This window comes from Parus major, chromosome 4A (genome assembly GCF_001522545.3).
Source record: "Parus major isolate Abel chromosome 4A, Parus_major1.1, whole genome shotgun sequence".
NCBI lineage: Eukaryota > Metazoa > Chordata > Aves > Passeriformes > Paridae > Parus > Parus major.
In genome coordinates, this window is record NC_031772.1 from 4697698 (window position 1) to 4720833 (window position 23136).

Consider the following 23136-nt stretch of genomic DNA (forward strand, 5'->3'; position numbering starts at 1 on the left):
GAGAACATCCCATTCCCACGGAGAACATCCCATTCCCATGGAGAACATCCCATTCCCATGGAGAACATCCCATTCCCATGGTGAACATCCAGTTCCCACAGAGAACATTCAGCATCCCATGCCACCACTGCCCACCACCGCAGTGTCAGGAGGTGTGAGATCCGTGCTCATGGTCCAGCTGGGAGCCTTCCAGATGGCCAGAGACACGAGTTTAGTGTGAGTTATGGAGGGGCTCTGGGCAGGGCTGCTGCCAAAGCTGACCCAAGGCCACCAGCACAAGTGGCCAGCGGTGCTCCCACAGCTCCATATGGCCGTTGTTGGCTGGGTCACAGCAGGAGAGGGTGTAACGAGTCCAAATATCCGTGATTTAACACGGCCCATCCTGAAATCTCATTTATCAGCAGCTGGCAGAGCTCTGCCGTGTACTCAGGAGTGTCAGGGTTTAACCTCTGTGGCACAGGCAGCAGGCACAGAGTGTTTGAGCAACCTCCAGGAGTCAGGGCATCCCTCTCTGTCCCTGCTGGGAGGCTTTGGAGAGGAGCAGTCAGGATGGACATGCACCCCTGGGATAAGAGAGCACAGGTGTTTTGGGGTTCAGGATGTCGGGAGAGCTGGTTCCTCAAGAATAACTCTGATGAATAAATTTTGAATGTATTCTAGTCTGTGGAATGCAAGGGAGCAGGTGGCTGCCCAGCAGGACCATCCCTGAGAGCCTTTGGAACTTCCAGCCTGGTGGAGTGAGGGCAAGACAGATTTAGGAGGAAATTCCTTTACAAAACCCTGGCACAGGCTGCCCAGGGAGGTGGAGGATGCCCCATCCCTGGAAACATTCAAGGTGAGGTTGCACAGGGCTGTGCTAGGACAGGGATAATCCTCACCCTGCCTCAGACAGGAGTTACATGGGCAAAACCTCCCGTTCATCTCCAGAAGGAGGTTTTATTCTGCAATAAAAAGGGCTGAAATCTCCAACCCCCTTTGCACTGCTCAGTGCTGCAGGTTTTAGCCAAAGAAGACTCACCTGTTTCCACAGTCTGAACTTTGCTGTAATGATTAACTTTTTACAAACAAGCACAAAGTGGAACATTTAAATAAACAGGAACAAGCTTATTATTAGACGGCAGGTTTTTATTTGATAGCTCTTATAATGTCACCGTTAGTTTATTAAAGCTTACCATGAAAAATCTCTTTCTCCTAATCTAAGCTCTTTCATACAGCTTCCCACTTTGATTGACACCAAAATAAAATAACTAACCTATAAATTATAATGTACGGTTTAAATGATGGATAAATGCATTATTTGTAAGGCATTGCAAGGATCAACATATGCAATTTCTAGAAGATAAAAAATATTTTATGAAGATAATAATAGGGCAGAACTCAGCTCTTTTTGTGAACATTCTCACTGCATACTGGTATTAGGTGATCCTTAAGGTCCCCTCCAACCCAAACTATTGCATGATTCTATGTTATTTTTAGAAATCAAACAGATCTGGGGTAAAAAAAAGCCTCATGTTAACAGCCATTTCAACCTCAGCATCATCTGTCCCAGGTCAAAAATCTTAATTTTATAATTTGATATTTATTTATTTATTATCTATAAATATTAGTCATTCATATCATTTATTTATTTATTTGTTATTTATTTATTATTAAATTATTTTATTTTAATCCCTTTGGGTTAAAAGGGACCTCGAAGATCACCTCACTCCAACCCTCCTGCTGGGGACAGGGGCCTTCCACCAGATCAGGTTGTTCCAAACCTAATCCCAATGGGGTTTGGGCACTTCCAGGGATGGGAAGCTTGTGCCAGTGCTCCCCCACCTCTGCACCCTTCTCAGAGACACCCCCAACCTCGTGACTTCCCAGTGAGTAACTTTCTGTCGTTGAAGTCACCCCAAAATCCATGTCTGTAAATTCCTACTCACCTGTCTGCTGATGTTGGAAAGGTGCCTTATTTTCCCATCTTTTTCCTGCCAAGGAATGAAACTCCCTGAGCTCCCTGTGCTCCCTGGGAGAGGCTCCGTGCCTGGACAGGGCGAGTGGGGCTGGGTTATTCCAGCTGGAGATCTGTCCCCCAGCTGGAGTCTCCCCTGCAGTGTTGCAGGCACGGGAACGAAGTCATTTACCAGCAGAAAATAATACACAAAGGCTCCTTATAATCCGCCTGCTTGTTGGGAAAACAGGGATCTCCAGGGAGGGCAGGACTCCTTGCTCCTTTTTACACACCCTATTTTAAATTGAGGTTTTTGGTTCAGCTTTTATGCAGCCTGATAACTGTTCCTTACTGGAAGGAGAACCTTGGATAAATGGGATTTGCTCTGTCAGGGCTCTGCCTTGCTCAGTGAGGCAACCTCAGAGCGCTGGTGCTTGGTGAATACCATTAATGGGTTTGAATTTGACTCTGCAAGTCCCAGCATGGAAAATGTGGCTCTTGTCCCCAGAGTTTTGCAGCTTAAAATGAGTTAATAGCACATCTCAGGTTAGATCTGAGTGCAGATTATAAATGACTAATTTACTTCTCAAATTTAGCATTTCCCCTGCTCAGATTGTGATTTCTATGAATAATTTCCGGTATAAAGGTATTTTTTCTCTCTCTCTCTTTTTGCGGTGTGAATTAAAGAAATATTTGAAAACTGATGTCCTTGTTACCCTTCTGTGCTTGGGTGTTCATGGAGTGTTTCAGGCCAACACCTAAAATTCAGTTTCCAAGGCTGAAACTGAAATTTCAAGTTTCCAGGAGGCAGCAAAAGGCAAATTTTGTAAAGACAAAACGAGACCAATGGAAAGAATTTTTCTCCCAGCACATTGGGAACCTTTCTCAACAATAAAAACCACCAAAACAACAACGATGTGTGTGGATGTTGTAGCTCTGTGTTCAGCCCAAATATGAGGCAGCATTTCCCCTGGATTTATGGAGTTTACCAGTGCAGGGAGTTTGGGATCTTCACAAACTATAACCCATTTTTTATTTGTGCCAAATCTTTTGTCATCCAGGCTCATTTGTGGTGGGAATGGGCTCAAGTAAGGTCATGAGGAATTATATTGCTTCTTTATTTCCTTTATGTGGAATTCTCAAAAGGCAGTTGCTGACTGGGTTGGTAAATCACATCCTGCATAAATATATTGATAAATACCAATATATCTTCAGCTAAGAAGAATCAGAGATGTCCCAAGGAGGAAAATTACTCCTTTTCCATCTTTGTTTGGATTGAAGAGGTTTCTGGTTTCAATGACTTTTTCCTTAGAACATCTTTCTGGAAGCCCTGTGAGAAGCCAGGTAATATATCCATTCTTATCCTTAGTCCTGGCCCATGTCCACATTTTTAAAATTAATGTCACAGATACAACCAGCTCTTCCAAACATCACCTTTTTCTCTTTTTGACCTTAAATGTTAAGGTACTCTTTCTGCTTTATATATTCTATTCAGAAATTCTGGTTTTTACTCAAAATGTACATGCAGCAAATAGAAGTTTTCTCTAAATCAAGAGGAAACTCGACATTTTGCATATATTTTCTCATGTAACTAGCTATCAGGCTGGTAAAGGGAAACTGATTTTCAACAGAGGAACAGGCTTTTCTTTATTTTTGATTTATCTGTAGGGATTTTTCATATTTTATAAAAGCTGTAGGTACAGGTAAAGACAAGGAAAGAGGAGGGCAGGTACTGGTGTGCTCACTGAGTAACTGATTTAGAGAAATGGGGGTCCCCTGGGCCTGACTTGCAACAAAATGACCAAAACACTTTGCCTTTTATTTATTTATCCAGCTACTTAACACCTCTTACTGTTTCTCTTAAATGAATTAATTTACCCTACAAAGCACTCCTTGCAATAATCAATGACTCATTACACTGAAAGCCCGCAGGAAATACTAATTAAATGAAAAATGTGCAAGAGGAATGTGCAACTTTTGTATTTCTAACGACCCAGATATTCAGTGCTTTCTTTTTTCTTTTTTTTTCTGAGTTCTCATAAGTTAAAGGAGAGGTTTTTGCCTTCAGCCACAGTGAGCTGAGGTGGCTTGGAGGGTGGTGATATTTCCCAGACATACCAAATCCAGTTCATTTATCATCAATATCCACAGGAAATAATAATCTGTTTATACACCACATTTCTCTGAGCTCTGCGAGGTTCTAGTTATGAATTCTTTCCAGCTGCTTTTCTCATTCCCACAGCAGAATTGCTTGGGAAGGGTTATCCCTTATCCATCACTTACTCCAACAATTATTGACTGATAGCCACTGGTAATTCCAACTCTCCAACAATCTTTGATAAAGATTTTGTGTTGTTATTGTGCTCTAAAATGTCTCCTCACCCATAAAGGCCTTGAACTCCAGGCTGGGTAGAGGACACAGCCACCTTTTTGGGATCTTTGTGCAGGAAGAGTTTAATAAAACAGAAGATGAAGGTTTTGTAAGGGTAGAAATGCTAAAAATGAGAGTGGGTTCAAAACTCCAGCTTCCTGCCCCATGGCAGGAGCTGTGCCCTGCTTCCTTTGGTGAAGGGATGTCTGGAGAAAACGAGGTTTCTTTTATCCTGGTCAATGATTTGTGGAGAAAATATGTTAAGCCAAGCCATGAAATAAAGCAATCAGAGCAAGGTAAAGAAAAACCCCCCAAAACCACCACCAGCACCAAAAAAAACCCCAGCAAAGAAAAAATAAGAAACAGTAGCCAAGCTCCTTTCCTTCAGATCCTTTGCACTGCTGGTTTTGTAGGATACCAGCTTTCTGTTCTGGTTTGTTCCCCACCAAACCTCAGATTTTTTCCTCCCTCTAAATTTATTTACATTTTTTTGCAGATTTATGCTTTCTTGTCCATCAGTCTGTACCTGCATTCAGGTGCATTCAGGTACTGCTGCTCCCGTTTAGTTTAGCAGCTGAGCCAATCCTGGAAAAGGTCAAGCCACAAGCACCAGAAATAATGATTTTTCTTTTTAAGTAACATGGGAAAAGAGGGAGAAGAAGAGAGGAATGAATTCCCTACTCAGTTTTAAGGAAGGAAGAATATAAGTAATTTTAGCTCCCTGTGCTAATTGATACTCCCAAAGAGATGTGAAATGTAACAACAGAGAGGATAAATTACTTAAAGAGGAGGTGACCAAGAGGAATCTGGATGATCACCATACTGCCTCTACTTTTGGTTTTCAGGCAATAAATTGCATTAAAATGGTGGCAATTATTGAAGATTTTGGTAAAACTTTGTTCCCCGCTGTAAGGAGTTGTGTTTCTGTAGAGATATGTTGTGCTGCAGGACAGGGAATGCAGGGCAGGAAGGGAAAATTAGGGAGAAAAGAAGATTTCAGTCCCAAATGGATGAAACTTGAGATAGAAATGCCTGGTTGAGCCCTTAACTCTGTATTTTTAGAGAGAAAACAAATGGTGGTAGTTGTAGTAGTGTACTGGATTTATTTTTTCTGTAAATCAAGAGCTGGGTATTTTCCTTGCTCCTTAGTAATTTTATTGAAGAAAAATTATAGAAATCTTTTCAGTGCTTCTGGGGGTTGATACAGGTTACATTCCTGCCTTTCAGTCTAGTTTCCTTCTCACCAGTCTTTGGAATCAGTGGGACTGATGGATTACATCATTTCAGGAATTAGGACCTAAATTCTGATGTCTACAAAATATAAAAGAGCTTGAATTGTGTATATTTTGCCCTCAACCTGAAATATATTCCTTAAAGACAATAGAAAAAAAAAATCAAATTAAATTGTCTCTATTTGGAAGTACTTTAATATCAGAGGAGATTTGCTTCCAGCTAAGAAAACATTTCTTACAGAACTAAAAATGCTTGATATGCTGCTGTATCAGATAAAGTTTGTTAGTGCACAGTGGCACAGTGTTGATAATTGAAGAACTCACAGGATTTTCAGCAGTAAAAGATCCCCAGTGAGTGCTAAGCTCAGTGGGAAAATGTGATGTATAAATCTGCAGTGAGAGCAGAGGAACAGGAGGGGAGCAGCTCTGCACTCAACCCTGGGAACCCCAAACCACCACCAAAAGGACGTTAAAAAGAAATAAAAGGGAAGAGATGATATCTTGGGGCATAAAAGCTGTTTTCAAAGAAATTTTTTGTTAAATATAATGTTGGACTAGAGCCCACGGAAATTCTCAACTCACTGGAGACTCCTGCTGTCGCTTGGCATGGTCTGGTCTAGTGGAGGAATCAGCCTCTATCCCTGCCTTGTCCTGGAATATCAAATTCCATGAGGAGAAGAGGTCACTGGAGATACTGAGAGAGATGGGGGAAGTCCAGGCACGACAACCATGGCAAAGCTGGTGGATAAACTGGTTTTGTGTGATGGGATGAGGAACATCAGCTCGTGAAGGGCTGTGGCTGCGCTGAAGGTTTGTCACAGCCTGAGTCACCAGCCCTGGATGATTTCAGCAGGAATGATGAAGGTGAGCCTGGAAAGAGCCTGAGAGGGAACAGCAAAGCCACCAGAGGAATGTGACAACAAACTCCAGAGAGCAAAGGCAGTGCCACAGAGGGGAGGCTGCTCGGGCACCTGTTGTGACAGCTGTGACTAAGCATACAATGACCAGATCAGGGTGAATAATGAGACAATCTGCTCATTTAAGAGTGGATATACAAACCCAGCAGGGACATGAAACTGTTTTGCTTTGTTTTACTGATAATGTGTTATTGGAGTCATGTCTCTGGCTGTGTCCTAGAGTGGGTTCAAAACAATTACTTACATAACACAGGATATATTTAAGTCAGGGAGAAGCAGGGAAGGAGAAATGTGTGTATCTCAATTTCTGGTTAAGAAGGAAAATGAAATTATGTTTTCCCGAATAGATTTATTGATTCCCGTTTTTCCAGCACAGGGATCTCCGTCTCAAGGGCTGGATCTCCCTTGCAAAACTTGAACTGGAAAGCAATCAATGAACAAGACTAAGCCCTGTTTCCACCCCTTCCCAGCTGCTGGTTCCTACCCTAATAACCACTAATTATTCTAATGGCAAACTCCTTAAAAATAACTCAAGGCATTCTCCAAAAGCTGGAGCCCATCTCTGGATGCCTCCAGCCTGGTCAATGGTGGCCAGGAAATATCTGGTGCAGACCCTGAAATGCTGTTCTCTTGTAGTGCTCTGCTTTAGGAGTGATCAGGTGTCTTCTGGATCAACTTTGGGGTTGATTTTGAGCTGGCAAATGCACTTCTTTCACAAGATTTCAACCACAGGTGAAAGAAATTTGTGTTTGCTGCTCACAGAGCAGAGTAACTTGAAGGATGACAGGGAAAAAACAAAGGGAAAAATTAAACTCCCACAGCCAAGAAATAGCAGAGTCCAGGGCAACTGCCCATGCTGCAAACCTGATTCACAAGTAATGGCATTCCACGAAAGAGTGACCACCCCTGCTTTAATTTCAAATGAAAACCATATTGAGAAACTTGGAATACAAAGACAAGATTTGTGGAATGTAAATACCTGGTGGGTGCAGCCAACCAGCACAAAATATCTTTGGAGGGAGCTGGAGCTCAGTCCCTGCTGGAGCTCCCTGTGCCCACAGATCATCGTGTACAGGGAGTAATTACAGCAGGGTTTGTCAACTAATTTGGTGGAGGGATGAATTCTTTATCTATTAATCAATGTAGGGAAGCATGAAGCACCTATAAACCATTCATCTCACTTTAGCTCCTTGTTTACCTTTAATTAGAGTTGCTCTGATTTGATTGGGAAAAATGGAGGTAGCTTGGAATGGTGTCAGCTGGAGCACCTTGGACAGCACTTCCTGCTGTGGGATCCTCAGGGGAAATGGGTCGACTGGTTTGGGGTTTTATTTCCAAAATGAGCACCCATAAATTGCTCACAGGGTAAGACCCCTAAATCAGAGGTAAATAAAGGTATGGTTACAGTGCCAGCACCTCACCAATGAGAGGGAAGTTTGTAGCAGTGTGAATTAATTAATTTTTCATTTATATCTGCTGTGGGTCTCCCCTCTTTTCTCACTTTCCCCCTTCCTTTATTGTTATATTTATGTAAAATGAGAATATTTTTATTAGGAAAATTTAATTTTTTCACTTATTTTTTTATCTACAGTTGAAACAAAGTGAGACCAATGTTTTTATTATTATTATTTTATTACTTTTTTCCCCTTTTAAAATTGTTTACCTTTTCTTCCCAGAATTTCCATGAGGATTATAGATAAGGCTGTAACACCTATACAGAGTTATGGGATGTTTTATAACTGATGTGTTGTGTTTGATGCAGATAAATGCAACTGCAAGCATAGGAAGTCCCAGTGGATCACTCACATTTCATTTCATTTTAGCTTGACTTTAAATCAGTGATATTTATTTTTTTTTTCTTTTCTAGAAGGGAAATCTTTAAAAAGCTTTTATAAAATGAAAAGTCCTGGTTAAACCTTGGAGTCCTACACACAAGTGTGGAAAACTGCAGCTTCACTAAAAACCGTGCAGTAAATGTGCCATTCCTTGGTGCATGCTTATTAGGAGTAAATATTGTTCTCTGGGTAGTGCCTAGAAATTGTAATTAATTTCAAATACGCCCTCTTTTTGTCCACGTATGCAGATTTCAAATCTGTGCCTCCGCCGGTTTTGACACCGTGCAATGAAGCATCCGAGCTCTCAGATGTCTGGCTCTTCCGAGTTGTGAAATGAGAAAACAAACAAACCCAACCATTCCAGCCCTGTCAATCTATTTCTCCGTGGACAGATGCCCTGGTGCCGGAAAAGCTTCATCCCATGATCCCACACCTCTTGGCTGTGCCAAAAAAAAAAAAGAGCCAGAGATCTACTGGACTCAAAAGCAAGACGGTTCCTCACCTCAAAAAAATGGTGTTTATGGCCACTCTGGAGCTCCTGGGTGAGGCTGAGTGGGGAAATGTGTGCAGCCTCTTGTTCTGGCATTCCTGGTCTCCCAGATAATCCATCTGATCTGCTCCTGGAGGAAGGTGCCTCTGGACAGTGATGGATTAACTGCTGAGGGTCCAGGTTTGTGCGCTGAGGTTTTCGGAATGAGCCGCGTATGTCGGTACAGTTTGTTGATTGCACTATTAATTCATTAAATGGTATTGTTAATTATGGTTCTAAATATTTTATTGGGTGCTTATCTGGTGGGAATTGGCTAAACTTTCTAAGGAAAATGGAGATGTTGGGTTTTAACACAGCTCTCTGAGCTGTCTGTGGCCATGTCCCCTTGAGGGCCATCACTGGAGCTCCCAGGTCAGGCTGGGCACAGGATTTTTTGGAAGGGGGATGAGGCTTCAGTCTGGTGTGTCCAAGCAGTCCAGGGGACATCTTGGTGGGCACAATTCCACCAAAGCCCAGCCTGGTGCTGCCAAACCCCCCAAGATACACAAAACCACCCTGGAGGTCTTGCAAGGTGGGATTAAAGCCCTGCAGATCCCACTGAATTTATTGTACGGCAAACTGCCGCTGACTGAGCCAATGACCTGCTTTGGTACAGACGAGGTTCTCTTTTTGGCTAACAATTTGTTTTTAGTGTCACATGTGGCATCCCAAGAAGCTGCAGCATTCAGGCCTTTTTAATGAATTCCTATCCCTTGCATATTAGTGGGAATATTTCCACTGCAGCAAACACCATAAACAGTTTCCACACTGGGGTGTGTTATACTGCCACCAGAATTGGTTCTTCTGATGGTTCATTTCTTTTATGCTGAGAATTCAGGACCAATTCAGCTCGGTTTTATGCATCATTAGAGATTTACAATTACTTTGCTATAGTTTCTTTCTGGAAGCCTATCTCTCATGGTTAATGCTATGGGAGTCCTGTTGTGTAGAGGCTGCTATGAGCCACCTTATAGCAATAAAGCATTTGAGAAGGATTTGGAATTATGAGTGGCTAAATTCTCCATGCAGTCCCTGTAATGCTGTTATCCCTTGCTGAGCCTGGGTTGAAACCTTTTTCTTCTTCTCCTCAAATTAGGAAAAAAAAAAAAAGAAAAAGAAGTGCTGTTTCTTTGAGAGGTTTTGAATCATTTACATGTAATTTTTTTTGTTGAACTGCTGCAGTCGGAAATGAGGAATTGTGCAAATTTCCATTTGGATTTCATGATCCTTAAAATACATTTAGCATGTATCAGTATATAATGAAATAAGGCCTCCTCATTTTCTTTTTTTCTTTTTTTTTTTTTTATCTCACTTTCAAAAAGTCTAATCATTATTTGGGATTTTATTTTGGCCTTTGTATTTTATGTGTGTTGCTGAAGACAATAAATTTCACAAGCTTTGCCCTTGCAGAATAAGCAGTGTATCTGCACGTGTTATAATCCACATAACTCACATTTTACATAAATACACTATTGCATTGAAACAAACATGATATGCAGTGAATAATATGGGCCTGATCTAAAGGCCATTAAAATCAATGAAAAGATTTCAAATTAACTTTTATAGCCTTTAGATCAGGCTCTAAATGGGCAAATTACAGTTATGGAGTTTCCCATTTACATACCTGTGTGCTGCTTTTAATGTATTTTATGGAATTGAAATTACTTGGTCCTCTTTTTTCATGCTTTTTTAGGCTAAGAATTTGCCAAGGGCATCAACAGCAGTTTTCCCAGGCTCCAGCACAAGGATTATGTAGTCAATCCACAAATGACTCAAATCTTTGAAGAAAAGGACATGGTTATCAGAGAGGCTTTGACGACAGCAAGGACGGGAGTGCTATCTGCCTTTTTCCATCAGAGATTCCCATTCCCTCTCATTAACATACTCAGGACATCAGCACAGCCATGGGCCCGAGGGAATCGCTTCCAACTTTTAAGGGAATATGCACAAGACCTCGTCCCTGTGTTGTTTCAGACAGATCAAACCAGATTTGCCTCGTGTAAGGTGAGAAGAAAGGCTGGGGCACGGCAGCATTAGGGAAGGGATTCAAAGGTTGCAGGGAATTTTCAAATCCATTGTTATATCTCAGTAATCTTTCTTCCTTTACAGGGTTCTTCAGGCCCACTGAGGATGTGATGTGGAAGCTGCTGTAAGTGGGAAAAGGAGATGTCTCTACCTGCTCTCTTCCAGTGCCCTGTAATGAAAAATGCTTTTGGAGCAACACTGGAAATAAGCCATCAAAATATCTGATTAAACCTCTTAGGAAACTCTCACTAATCACCTTCTCTGCTCTTGATGGAATGTATTTATGCATTATAAATATACTTACTATGTGTGTGTGCTCCATAAATCACACCCAGCACTTGTACATGATGTATAAGCACATTCTATAGAACACACACAAATACAGATGCCAAGCTCCCACAGAGTTCATCACTGGCAAATGTTTGAAGGATCTGATCCTTAATATTTAATGAGCAAGATGCTATTTCCTTCCTCAGCTTTTATCTCTGGTTTGGCATAGTCATTAAATTTGTTGTTTCCTTGCAAGATTATATAATTTATGACCTAATTTTAGACTTTTGTGTAACCGCGTTGCAACACTCGTGGCGTATCCCGATTTCTTCACGCCGAGTGTTCCAGCATTAGACACCAGCTCCAGCACGACTCCTGTCAGCTGCCCCTCAGCAAGGAGACACAGGCATGAAAGGAAAACAGCCCAACAATATTCAGGCAGCATTAGAAGAATAGTTTGTGAGGGGTTTTGCCCTGCAAAAAAATATAATTTAGCAGCAGTTCCAAAGCTGTCTGTGGTGCTGGCAGGAATTCCCAGCTAAGACAGGCAGCACCCAGCAACTCCTGTTTCTGAAAATATTTTCATGTGGCTGCTTCTGACTTTCAGGCTGCTGTGGGACAGCAACCTGCAGTGCAGGGAGGGGTGTCTGGAGGTGAGGAAGGATGGCACTCGGGGATTTAAAGCCACTGCCAGCTCCTCACCCTCTGGAATTTCCTCCCAGTACCAGCCCAGCTGCTGGGCTGACTTTTTGCTGCACAAGGTGTTGCTGAGTAACTCCAAAATGAATTTGTCTAAAGCTGCAGCCACATTTTTTTTGTGTTTTCTGTGTGTCCAGAGTAATTCAGTGGTGCTGTAAATAATGCCATGAGCTTCAGGTATTCTGTCAATTTAAACCATATTGTTGGGACCAGTCTTCCATCAAATTTAATATATTGGCTGTTGCATAAATGCACTTTGAGAGCATTTTATCCTCATCTTCCATAGGGAAGTGGCTTGTGGTTGAGGAAGGATTTGATGTTCCCTTTGTGCCTGCAGTGCTGCTTGGAGGAGTTTTCCTCTCTTTCCACCTTATCCTGAATATCCAGCAGGGATGGCAGTGTTGGGGTGCTGCATGTTCAGATCAGCAGCAGGAACACAAGGGACACCCCTCTCACACAACAACTTTGTGTACAGGGTGAGGGAGGTGCCTACAAGAAAGAAAAAACATCCTCACGAGAAGGGGACGTTAATTCTTAGATTAAATATAATTGGAGAGTTTGTCTCCTTGGCTTTAATGGAGCAGTTCCAGGAAAGCAGTAGAGAACAAAGTGTTTTCAGTACCACATAATTCAAGAGTAAAATCATAATTCCAATTACCATTGCAGCCACTTCTGGCCTTGGGAAACCTATGCTAATATTTATAATTATATGATTGACCTCTGATTTCTTCATCATTTACATTAGCAACCCTGATATTCTTAGTAACATCCTTTAAATCATAGAAGCAGGTGTCAACAGTGCATGATGAAGTCACATCCTGCAGATTTTTTATTTACTTAGTCCTTTTTTTCCTGGTTAAATAAAATTGTGAGATGCAGAATCTCACCTCCATGGGGCCCCTAGGGGTGTATATAATCATGGAATGCATTTTCTATAATCTCACAAAATGAGTCAATCCCATCAGAGGTACAAACACTTTTACAAAGTCAGTATTTCATTTCCATCACCGCCTGACATCATCTTCCACACAGCACAAGAAAATATTTACTTGGCTCTTTACATGAATTGCCACAAAGCCTTTGGAACAAAAAACAAAAAACCAAAAAGTGAGAATTAAAATGGAATAACTTAATGAATTTAGCGTCCTTTTTGTGTGCTGGATTTAGATGTCAGATGATTTCTTATAATGTTTGGGATGGACATGGACACCTCCAATCCCTGTTCTTCAGTGAGGTGCCTACACATGGATCACAGAGTTGCCCAGAATATCCAAAGCTGGAAGCTGATCCTCTTCTCCATCATATAAATATTTTCTTTGCATAAGTGAGCATTTCTGGATGAATTAAGACACAGCATTAATTTTCCAGGTGCAGTTGAGGTGCCAAGGGCAGCCTGGGGCTTCACACTGCCTCCAGCAGCGTTTATAAAATTGCATTTATCCACAAAGAGACTAGATTTTTTTTTTTCAGATTATGCTGGGGATGAGTTAAAAAGTTTAAATTCTCTGTCTCCCATATCTGCTGCTCATCTTCCTGCCTTGGTGCAGCTCCTGCTGCTGTTCACTTCCAGAGAGCACAGCCAGGGGCTTTTCAGCATCTCCTCGGGAAATGTTCCCCATCTGTGGAGCTGGGGAAAGTGGCACCCACCCGGAGAGGGCTGTCCTTGATCATCCTTGTCTCTCATCCATCATTTTTTTTACTGAAATTAGATTCTTCTGAACTTACAGTGCCTTAAAGGCTTTACCTGGCTCAGCAGGTGACAGGATTTGGGATGTCTGAGATTCTGAAACATTTGGGACACATTTTAAAGGTTTGTGAACCTTAAATTGTCAGGCAGGTGGGTCCTCCTCCCCTCTCTGGCCATGTAGCCCTAAAAGCCCCCTCTGATTTTTGGTTATCAGTGGGGGAAAGGGTCAGAGCAGCCCCAGATCCAGTCCCTGAGAGCCACCAGTGTGTGAAAACCACCAGCAGCTTCTGCAGTGACACAAGTCAGAGCCACGGGACCAAACACCTGCAGGGAAGCTCCTCAGGCGAAATTCCCCTCGGCTCCAATCAGGATTTTTCCGGAGCAGGGAGCGCTCAGGGCGATCCGCCTGCTCCTGGCTGAAGAGGCACTTCTAATCGACTGCTAAGAGACTTATTAGCAATGTAAAAAAGAATTGGAAGCAAGGAAAGTATTCTTCCTGGTAGAAATGTGCTTTGTAAAATTCGTTTTGCTGACAGGAGTAATTGGGTTAAACTCCTCGTGGCTGTGGGTGCTGTTTGTTACCCCTTATCTTACCCTAACAAAAGGGTAACAAACACTTTGAACTTTGTAAATAATTGTTTCCAAAGTGTTGGATTTTTTTTTCTCTCTCTCTATAAATTCTTTAGAGAAAAGCTGGTTTCTAATCCTTTCTCTTCCCATGCTTTTACAGCCTTTTCCCACTCTAGATTTATTTTCTTCCCTCTCTTTAGATTTTAATATGTCTTAGATATTATAAAAATCTCTTTTAAGGGGGAGTGCAGAGCTTTTGCTCAGATTGGGAAAATCACTCCTAAAGCTTTAAGAAACAGGAGAGAGAGGAAAAAAACCTATAAAATAGAAGAATTTTATTGTTCACTGTGGCAGATGTTGGGCTGTGGTGTGATGTGTGCCCAGAGATTTCCCCAGTGTCCAGTGCAGGCTCCTGGACTTCAGTCTGGCTTTTTCTCACTCCAGATTCCTGGGAAGTGAAGGGTTTGGACCTTTCATTCCTTCTGGGCTCAACCAGAGCTGGGATTTACTCCTCCCTCCCCAGCCCTACCCTGCCATTGCTCTCTCCTTTCAGGGCTGAGGAGAGGGACATCTTTTTCTTGCAAACACAAATTTTTCTCAGATTTATTTCACTTTTGCATTCACAGTAACAAATATTAATGCAGAAAAGTCAGCAGGAAACCCATAAACCTGCATAAGCTCAGGCCAAACCAGGGATGTGGGAAAACTGAAACTGGAAAAGCAAGACATTATTTTCTCCTTCATCTGGGAAAGTTATATGTGAATTCTTTTAGTTATCTGCTATTTATTTCTTTACTTATTTTGGAGAAAGACACAAATAATGAGAAATACCTCAGTGGAGCCTGGGTTCTTCACCATGAGGGAAATAATTTCTGAGGAGCCCAGTTGGGACATTTCCTTCTAGTCTTCAAGCAGTGACTCAGGTCTTCCTTGAGGCTTCCACAAAGAATGATCTTCCCTCCTCTTCCTTCAGATCCCTGGGTTTCAGGTCTTGGATGCCACCAGCAGATCTCCAAGTACTTGATTGATGGTCTGTCCCCTGCCTGAAGCAGGAAGGAATTTAAAATTTAGAATCATGGATCTTTTAGGTTGGGAAAAATCCTCAAGGTCACCGAGGCCAGTTGTCAACCCAGCACCACCTCCATGTTCACCACTAAACCCCAGGGGCCACATCCACGGGGTTTTTGAGCACTTGCAGGAATGATGACTCTATCATTGCCTTGGGTAGCCCTTTCCAAAGCTTTGAACCCTTTCCATGAAGAAAGATTCTCTAAAATCCAACCTGAGCCCATCCTGGCACAGCCTGAGGCTGTTCCCTCTCCTCCTGTCCCTGTTCCCTGGGAGCAGAGCCCGATCCCCCGGCTGTCCCCTCCTGGCAGGGACTTGTGCAGAGCCAGAAGGTCCCTCCTGAGCCTCCTTTTCTCCAGGCTGAGCCCCTTTCCCAGCTCCCTCAGCCCCTCCTGGTGCTCCAGCCCCTTCCCAACTCCGTTCCCATCTCTGGACTCGCTCCATCCCCTCAAGTTCTCTCTCCTCGCGAGCTGCCCAACACCCAACACAGCACTCGAGGAGGGGCTGGTAAATTTTTTTTTTCCTGTGAAATAAAACTGAAATAAATCTCTGATTTTTGAGAAGGCACCTTCCAGCAGAGGCCGAGTGGGAATGTTTGTGTTCCATGCCATCCATCAGGGCGGGAGCGGCTCCTCGGGCTGGCCAGAAGGAGCTGTCAGGGCCGGCGCGCTGGGCGGGCTGGGAGCCGTGCTGGCACCGCTCCCTCTGCACGGGGAATTTCTGCTCTGACAATTTTTGGCTCCTTTAGGTTCCTCCAGAGCTGCACGGAATATGTAATGCCCTGCACCGGGCTGACTGGGAACTTGGGTGCAGATTGCAAGGAGAGATGCTCTCCCTGCATCACTTTGTTTTGTGCTGCTCCTAAAAAATTTTCCTTGTTCCTGCAGCTCCTGTAAAGCCAGAAGAGCTCTTTCTATATTTTCTTCCTGGATGCCTTTCTCTCCTCTTCTTACAACTATAAAAGCAGTTTTCATGCTCCAAATCAGAGATAAATGAAAATCGAAATGGAAATCCTTCCACAGGGCTAATCAAATTGTGGCACAGGAAGCAGCCTTCAGCCAGTGCATTTTTGAGAGCTATTTTTAGACTACATTTTTATTTTGTCACTCCATATGGGAAGTCAAACCCATATGGTTTAGGAGAATGGAAGGTTGTGCTTTTATAGTGATCTTGTAAACTATCCCAGCTCAGCTTTGTCTTTAAACTCGTGTTTAAATCCAATTGTCTGAGGTGGGACTGGAGCACATCAGCTGCTCCTGAGGTTGTACCAGCACAATTCCCTCCTGAGGTGTAAAACTATTCTACATCTGTTAAACCAGTCTCCAGTTAACTCAGCTCTTCTTAGTTACAACTTTTCTCATTCTTACACCTTCCATTTTTCCTTTTTTCAATTTCTTCATCTCCTCTCCAGTGTCCTGGTGCCCTGCTGGATGTGTTTTGTCCACTGCCAGCCAGGATGCAAAGCTGAGCATCCACAGTCATCCCTCTCCTGCTCTTCACAGTAGATGCTGCTGTCTTCCAAATATCCAGATTAAAGTGATTTTGAGGAATAACACTTTATTCTGCCCACAACACCTTGGCAAATTCTGAGCATGCTGATAAAGCAGTAATTGGCTAGAAAAGGTATTTTCCTTCTGTCACCATAAACATATAAAATTGGGAATGTATCCCCAGTGTTCATCCACCAGAATATCCTCTTTATTCATGTTAAAAGTTTTTTGTGATACTGAACCAAAACTTATGTGTCTTTTAAGGAATTTTGTGGCATGGTTAAAAACACCAGCAGGAAGTTTCTAACGTGGTAAATTTCAGAGGATCATTTTATGAGTTTTTCAATTGTAATCCTGGAGTTTCTTCCCTTTGCAGTTTTTCAAAAGGTGGAATTAAACAAACCCAAATGACAGGAAGATGAAGCTGGATGCTTTTTTAGGTGAAATAGTGAGAAGAGGCTCAGAAACGTGGGTGATTTGGTTTAGTGGATTTGGTGGAACTGGCTCAAAGGTTGGAATGGATGATTTTGGAGGTCTTTTCCAAACTTAGTGATTTTGTGATTCTGTTGTGTGAATTACAGAGGCTCAGGGTAGCAAACACTCCATGGAGCTGCTCTAACTTAGGAAAAAGTAATTTCCTACATTGGTTTTGATTCCAGAGCTGTATTTAACCTCAGTGTAGAAGCAGAGCTAAAGAAAGAGCAGGGCATTGGCAGTTAATATTTTTATGCCTTTTTTTTTTTCCTTAGGAAACAATTCTCCCCTTTTGAGAGGATAAAGTGCAATGGGAATAGGACTGCTCAGTGGAGAATTCCTCGTGGCAGAAGGATGGGCAGCATGGAGATTTCTGAGATGTTTTGGATGTCACTTCCATCAAGTAGAAGGAATGTTATGCTAAAACTGTTTATCAAAACTGAAACCTCATGGTTTATTTTGTTGAAAAAGTCAAAAAACAACCACTGTTTTTTTTTCCCTAGGGCAGAGATTTTGTGTTAGAGAAGAAAATGAGAAAACAACCAGGCCCCAAAAGAGGGGAAATGGGAAAACCTGAGATTAGAGCAGAGAGAAGGCATGAAAATGTGTAAAAGAAATTTGTTGAAGACCTAATTGTATCTAAAATCCACAATTGCTTTGAAATCCAAGGAACTGCTGCCACATTATTTGTTTGGAGGGACTCTACAGTCAGAAAATCCCCATCACTTGTATCCCACTTTCAGAATTACAGTCTATTCCATTCTGAAATCCCAAAAGACAGGTAAAACCCCTGGATTTATGACACTTGGGAATATTGGAATTACACACAAGTAGCTGGGTTTTCCCAGGAATGTTATCCTGGGATATTTGAGTAACACAAGCTCTGGCAGAGGTGCTGGGGGTGTGATGTGGGCACAGGAGCACTGTGAGTTCACGATGTCACTGCTCTTCCTGGACATCCCTCGGCACTTTGGAGCTGGGTAAATCCAGCCAGGAACCTGCCAGTGCCTTCAGCAGGGCTGGAATTCCATCCCAGAGTGACACGGGCTGGTGACATGGAGTGATGTCAGGTCACTGATGTAGAACTGGAAAGATTCCTTGTCACATCACTGATCCCATTGTGTTGCCAAATTTCACTTGGGATTTTTTACCAAGTTTCCAATGCAAATATATGGATAACATGTTTAGGCATTATCCTTAAAAAAATAATTTCTTTAAGAGATGGGTGATCTGTAGAAGACATTTGTATAATTTTGCATTCTAAATGTGATTTATATTTATAAATAAATCTGCATAAAATCTCCAGCTCTTGATGTCATAGTTCTATTCTATCTTTAATTCAGATGCTCAAAAAATGTAAATTATTTTTACAGCTAAATAAAAGCCACACAAAGCTGCCAGGAGAGAATAATGAGATACACATTGTGCCATGCAGCCATGATAAATCCAGCAGCACCATGGTTACAGCCAAAATGGGAAGACATCAGATACATGGAGGCCCTGATATTGTGCAGGGAATATCAGCACACAGAGATCCCTTTGATTTTGCAGACTAATCTGACCTGGGAGAAACTCATGACATGGGTTGGTAAGGGAAAATATTTACCTGCAAGATGAACATGCCCCAAAAATGAGGAGAAACAGCTGATTTAGATGGCAGGGGTTTATTATATTTAGTATATTATTTATACAGTGTATTTGTCAGCCATATTTGGACCAGGCTCTTCATATATGCAAAATAAAGATACCAGAATTCTTGTAACACAGTTTGCAAATGATTGGTGGGGGATTGCTAATGATGTACAGGCTTATAAACGATGGTTTGGCTGTGAGGATGGCACCAGGGAGGAAGGATAATGGGATCCCTCAGTCTTTGGGACCCTTGGTCAGTAAAAAGCTCCAAATGCCACAGATCTGGGGTCCCCCCATCAGCAATTAACTCAAACATGAGGAGATAATAATCCCAAATGAGGGTGTGAGAAACCTTAACTGAGGGTAGTCAAGGAAGGGTAAATAAAAAGTGCAGAGAAGGCCCAGCCTCCTCTCCTGATGAAGAGGCTTATGGAATAAATTACCTGGATTTTCAAGAGGACAAACTTTGCATTCTATGATTCACTGTGGCTGAAGCAGGTAAGTCTCATCGTTCTCTGGTTTTATCTCATTTCTGACTGTCTCTCAGTAAAACTGGGATTTTTTTTTGCTGCCTGTTTGCTGCTGGAAATGTCTAAATCCACCCTGTTCTTCAAAGCTTGTGTGAAATGCACTAAAGCTGATTTTCACAGCACTGCTGACCTGTTTGCTGAGTTATGGTGGTCTTGCTTTAATTAAGCTCAGTGTTAAGGTCAAACAGGGTTAATATTAAACTTGCTATTAAGGTCAAGCCCTCCAAGAGATGATTTTGGAGGTCTTTTCCAGCCCAAATGATTCCAGATTTCTAAGAGTGGCTCTGCAGGAGCTGGGTGGCTGCTCCAAGGCCCTTTGCAGGAGAGCAGGAGTGATGAAGGGATGTGTCCAGTGTTTCTAGATGAGTGACCACATGGAATTCTTGGAGGAAGCAGCTGTTTCAGGCTCTCCTGGAGAGCCTAAATTTTGCAGAATGTTTGTTCTAGAGCTGTCACTTTCCAATTTTACTTTGTGGTAAAGCGTGCATAGCAAACCTGTGGGTTTGGGATCTGCTGCTTCTCCCTTTGGGTTTCCTCTTCCACATCAAAAAAAGTAGCACTGGTTTTGTGCTAAATTTTAAACTGGCACCAGCCAGGCCCCTGTGTAGTTCTGAGAACCTTTTTGAGAAGATGCTGAGCTGTTCAAGCCCCGTGGAGCCTCAGCATCCTGCAGGAGAAATCCCTGTGGTGCTCCCAGGCGTGGGGGCAGCAGTGGCAGTGGATGGGGACACCAGAACTGTCATCAAACGCAGAGCTTTGCTCTGCTGAATTGAGCAGGGATGGTTTGGGCATCCCAGAGAGCCAGGCCAGCCCTGTTGTCTCCCAAGGACCATCCTGTGGCTCAATTGAGGCAGCACCTCAGTGCTTTAACTGGGTGGGATCAGCACAAACATCCCTGAATGTCAAGCTCTCCTCTGTGCCTGTTTTCTAAAGCTAATGACCTGCAGGCATTAAAAACCCAGTTCTGGGCTTTGGAGATGCTGAGGCATCTTGTTTGTAAAGGTGAATGTCTTCACCTCAAAATAAAATGTCTTCACTTCCAAGATGTTGGAGCATGGGGCATCAGAGTGCTGTAAACTTCATGCCCTTGGAAGTTTTAAGCTATATTAAAATGTCTATAACTTTCAGAAAAAAAAGAGCAAAATAATGCTGCTTAGAAATATTTAAAAACAAAAAAATCATGCTCAGCAGACAGCTCTTATGACAAGGTTCTGCCCAGAGTGAATTTTTATGCTTGAGTTATAAACCCTTGAAAAATGGGGATCCTAATACAAAAGCTGACACAGCTTTAACTAAAGCAGCTCTAGTAAGTGCTGCTATAATTATTTGCTCATTAATTACAAATTTTGCAAGACATGAGAGTAACACAAATTGGAAAATAGGAATAATTATCAGTAATAACGCCACAGAAGCTGGACACATTGAAAGTATCTTCCTCTTTAAATTTAATAATAGCAAGACAGCTAGAAAACTAATAAGAAATACATAATTGAAAATTAACCTTGCAAATCTGCTGTTAATAAACCATGGTACTCTTGCACTACAATAATTTTACACAGCCCTTAATTTGCATTTGAAGTGTTATTCCAGGTAATACTTTGTGCCTTCACAACAATTAATGTTTCTTTGAATTAAAACAAAAACAGCAAGGTTGGATTTGGGATAGCTGGGGAGGAGGGAATGGTGTATCCTGTATTTTTTAGCAGCTGGGAGCTGGGATGGCTGGAAATCAAACGTACAATGGGGATTTTTGTGCAGAGATGCCTCAATGCTGTTTTGTTGTTGTTGAATTCAGGCATTGTGGCGTTTCGTGCTTTCATCCTCCCCTTGTGTAATCCTCCAGTTGTGCTCCCGGATCACTCGCACTTTCTCATCCTCCGAGGTGTGAGCCTGGAGTGCCTGGGGATGATTTAAACACCCCAAACATCCCAGGGCACGGCGAGTGCGTGGTCCTTGAGCTCCCCTGCTGCAGCACAGCCCTTGCAGGGGTTTTCATGGATCTGATGGAGGCACTGGGATTTGTTGGGCAGGGGAAGTCGGTGCAGCCTCTGGATCAGTGAAAGGAGCTGCTGGCACCTCGTGCCTGCCGTTTTTTCCCCACTCAAAGGGAAGTGGCACTTCCTTATGAATGTTTTATATCTGTTAGCAATTGACAAAAGCCTCCAAAAATCTTAAATCAATCAATTTGCATGTAAAGATGAAGAGAATTGTTTACTCAAAACGCAGACTGAGTCAACTGCTCTTGCTAAGTATCTCCCACTCATAAAATAAACCTGATATATATCTCTGCCTGCACAGAAAACTCGGAGCCAAGAAGTGTTTAATAATTTTGGAGCTCATATCTAGCGAGCTCTGAGTGCTCAGCTGAAAGAAAGGATAGATTATAGGAAAAAAATCATGCCTGACAGCAGACTTGTATTATATTGCAATACTAATAGCAGTGGAGGTATAGCCAGGCACTCAAAGTTGTGTATGACCAAGCAGCCTTAAAAAAAATAACATAAAAATAGAAAAAATAACCCAGGGACCTCCAGTGTTTGGCATCAGAGTGGAGGAACATTGTACACAAACAATTGGGTTAAGAGTGTGCACTCCAAACAGGGTTTCTGCACAATTCCAAACTCCATCAAGGGCTGCATGTAAAATGTTGGCTTCTTTGTGCAAACCCACAAATCCTGGGGAAAAGGCCAGGCGGGGTCAGCAATTCAGCTGTTTGCCTGCTCACTTTATGTAAGAGGTTAGCAGCAGTGTGCTTTTTGTCCCAAGCCAGCAATAGCAGGAACAGCTTGTTTCTGAAAGGGCTGGGGCTCCCCTCGTAGTGCTGGAGAAGGGGTCCCGAAATAAACCTTGGATGGGGATAGTCTTTGATTTGACCTCTTCTCCATTATTTGGATTTGTGTTTGACTCCCTTCGTTCCCCTCAGCCTGTAAAGCTCAAACAGCATCAGCACAGGTATTTTCTCTTCATTTCAATGTGTTTCAGGGAGTTTCAAAAACATGGCAATGTGGGAAAAGAAGGAATTTTGGGTGCCAAAGCTCTTACCCAGGAGGAGCTGGAGGGGTTGGATGGAAAGCAAACTTTCCATCTGCTCACAACCTCTGGGTGATGTCCCAGCATCATCCCAGGCCTCAGTGGCTTCAGCCCAGGGAGGGAGAGGATTTCACATTTGGAATCAGGTACATAGTAAAAAACAGAGAAATTAAAAATTTCTTTACAGTCTCTTCTGCTTTGGGGCAAAGATCTTTGAGCAGTGGAGTAGAACTTATTTTAGGGGTGTGAGGCCTGGCACAGAGTGCCCAGAGAAGCTGTGGCTGTTCCTGGATCCCTGGAAGTGCCCAAGGCCAGGCTGGATGGGGTTTGGAGCAGCTGGGATAGGGGAAGGTGTCCCTCCCATGGCAGGGGGTGGATTTGTTGGTATTTAAGATCCCTTCCAACTCAAACCATCCTGTGATTCCATGATTTGTGTGAACTCAGTGTGACCAAGCTTAAACTTGCTGATGTGAAGGAGATTTCACTTGATCCATCAGGACTTGGAAATGGAAGAGAGCAAGGATGGGAGTCCTCAGCTTTACCCTGCTCAGGGTTTAACCACTACATTTGTGAATGTAAGAATTGATGGTAAGAGCTGACCAGGGGAGGGCTGTAGAAGGCTGGGTGAATAAATCTGCACTTCCACATGTCTGTAGGTCCTTCTGAGAGTTCCATGCAAGCCCAGAGGGGGTTTTGGGGCTGTGCTGGATTTGGTGTGTGAGCTCAGATCTCAACCACCCCATGGCCCATCTTTGGCAGAGGCAGCCTCGAGAGCCACACGGATGAAGCGGAGCAGGGAATGGGCAGCCACAGAGCCAAGGCTGGGGAAAAGGAGATGGAAAAT

At 42.8% G+C, this 23136-nt stretch overlaps 1 long non-coding RNA gene across 8 annotated transcripts in view; it reads left to right on the plus strand.

Annotated features, from left to right (window-relative positions):
- Nucleotides 1-18405, plus strand: part of LOC107203962 — an 87360-nt gene extending 68955 nt beyond the window's left edge. For 6 of the 8 annotated variants that reach the window (XR_004497290.1, XR_001521419.2, XR_001521421.2 and 3 more), the window contains 3 exons: nucleotides 8537-8830; nucleotides 10511-10821; nucleotides 10927-11367. This is a non-coding gene — a long non-coding RNA (uncharacterized LOC107203962). Of the gene's footprint in view, nucleotides 1-8536; nucleotides 8959-10510; nucleotides 10822-10926; nucleotides 11368-17375 lie in introns of those variants that run through there. The other 2 variants (XR_004497287.1, XR_004497288.1) reach the window with 2 other exon arrangements.
- Nucleotides 18406-23136: the final 4731 nt, after the last annotated feature.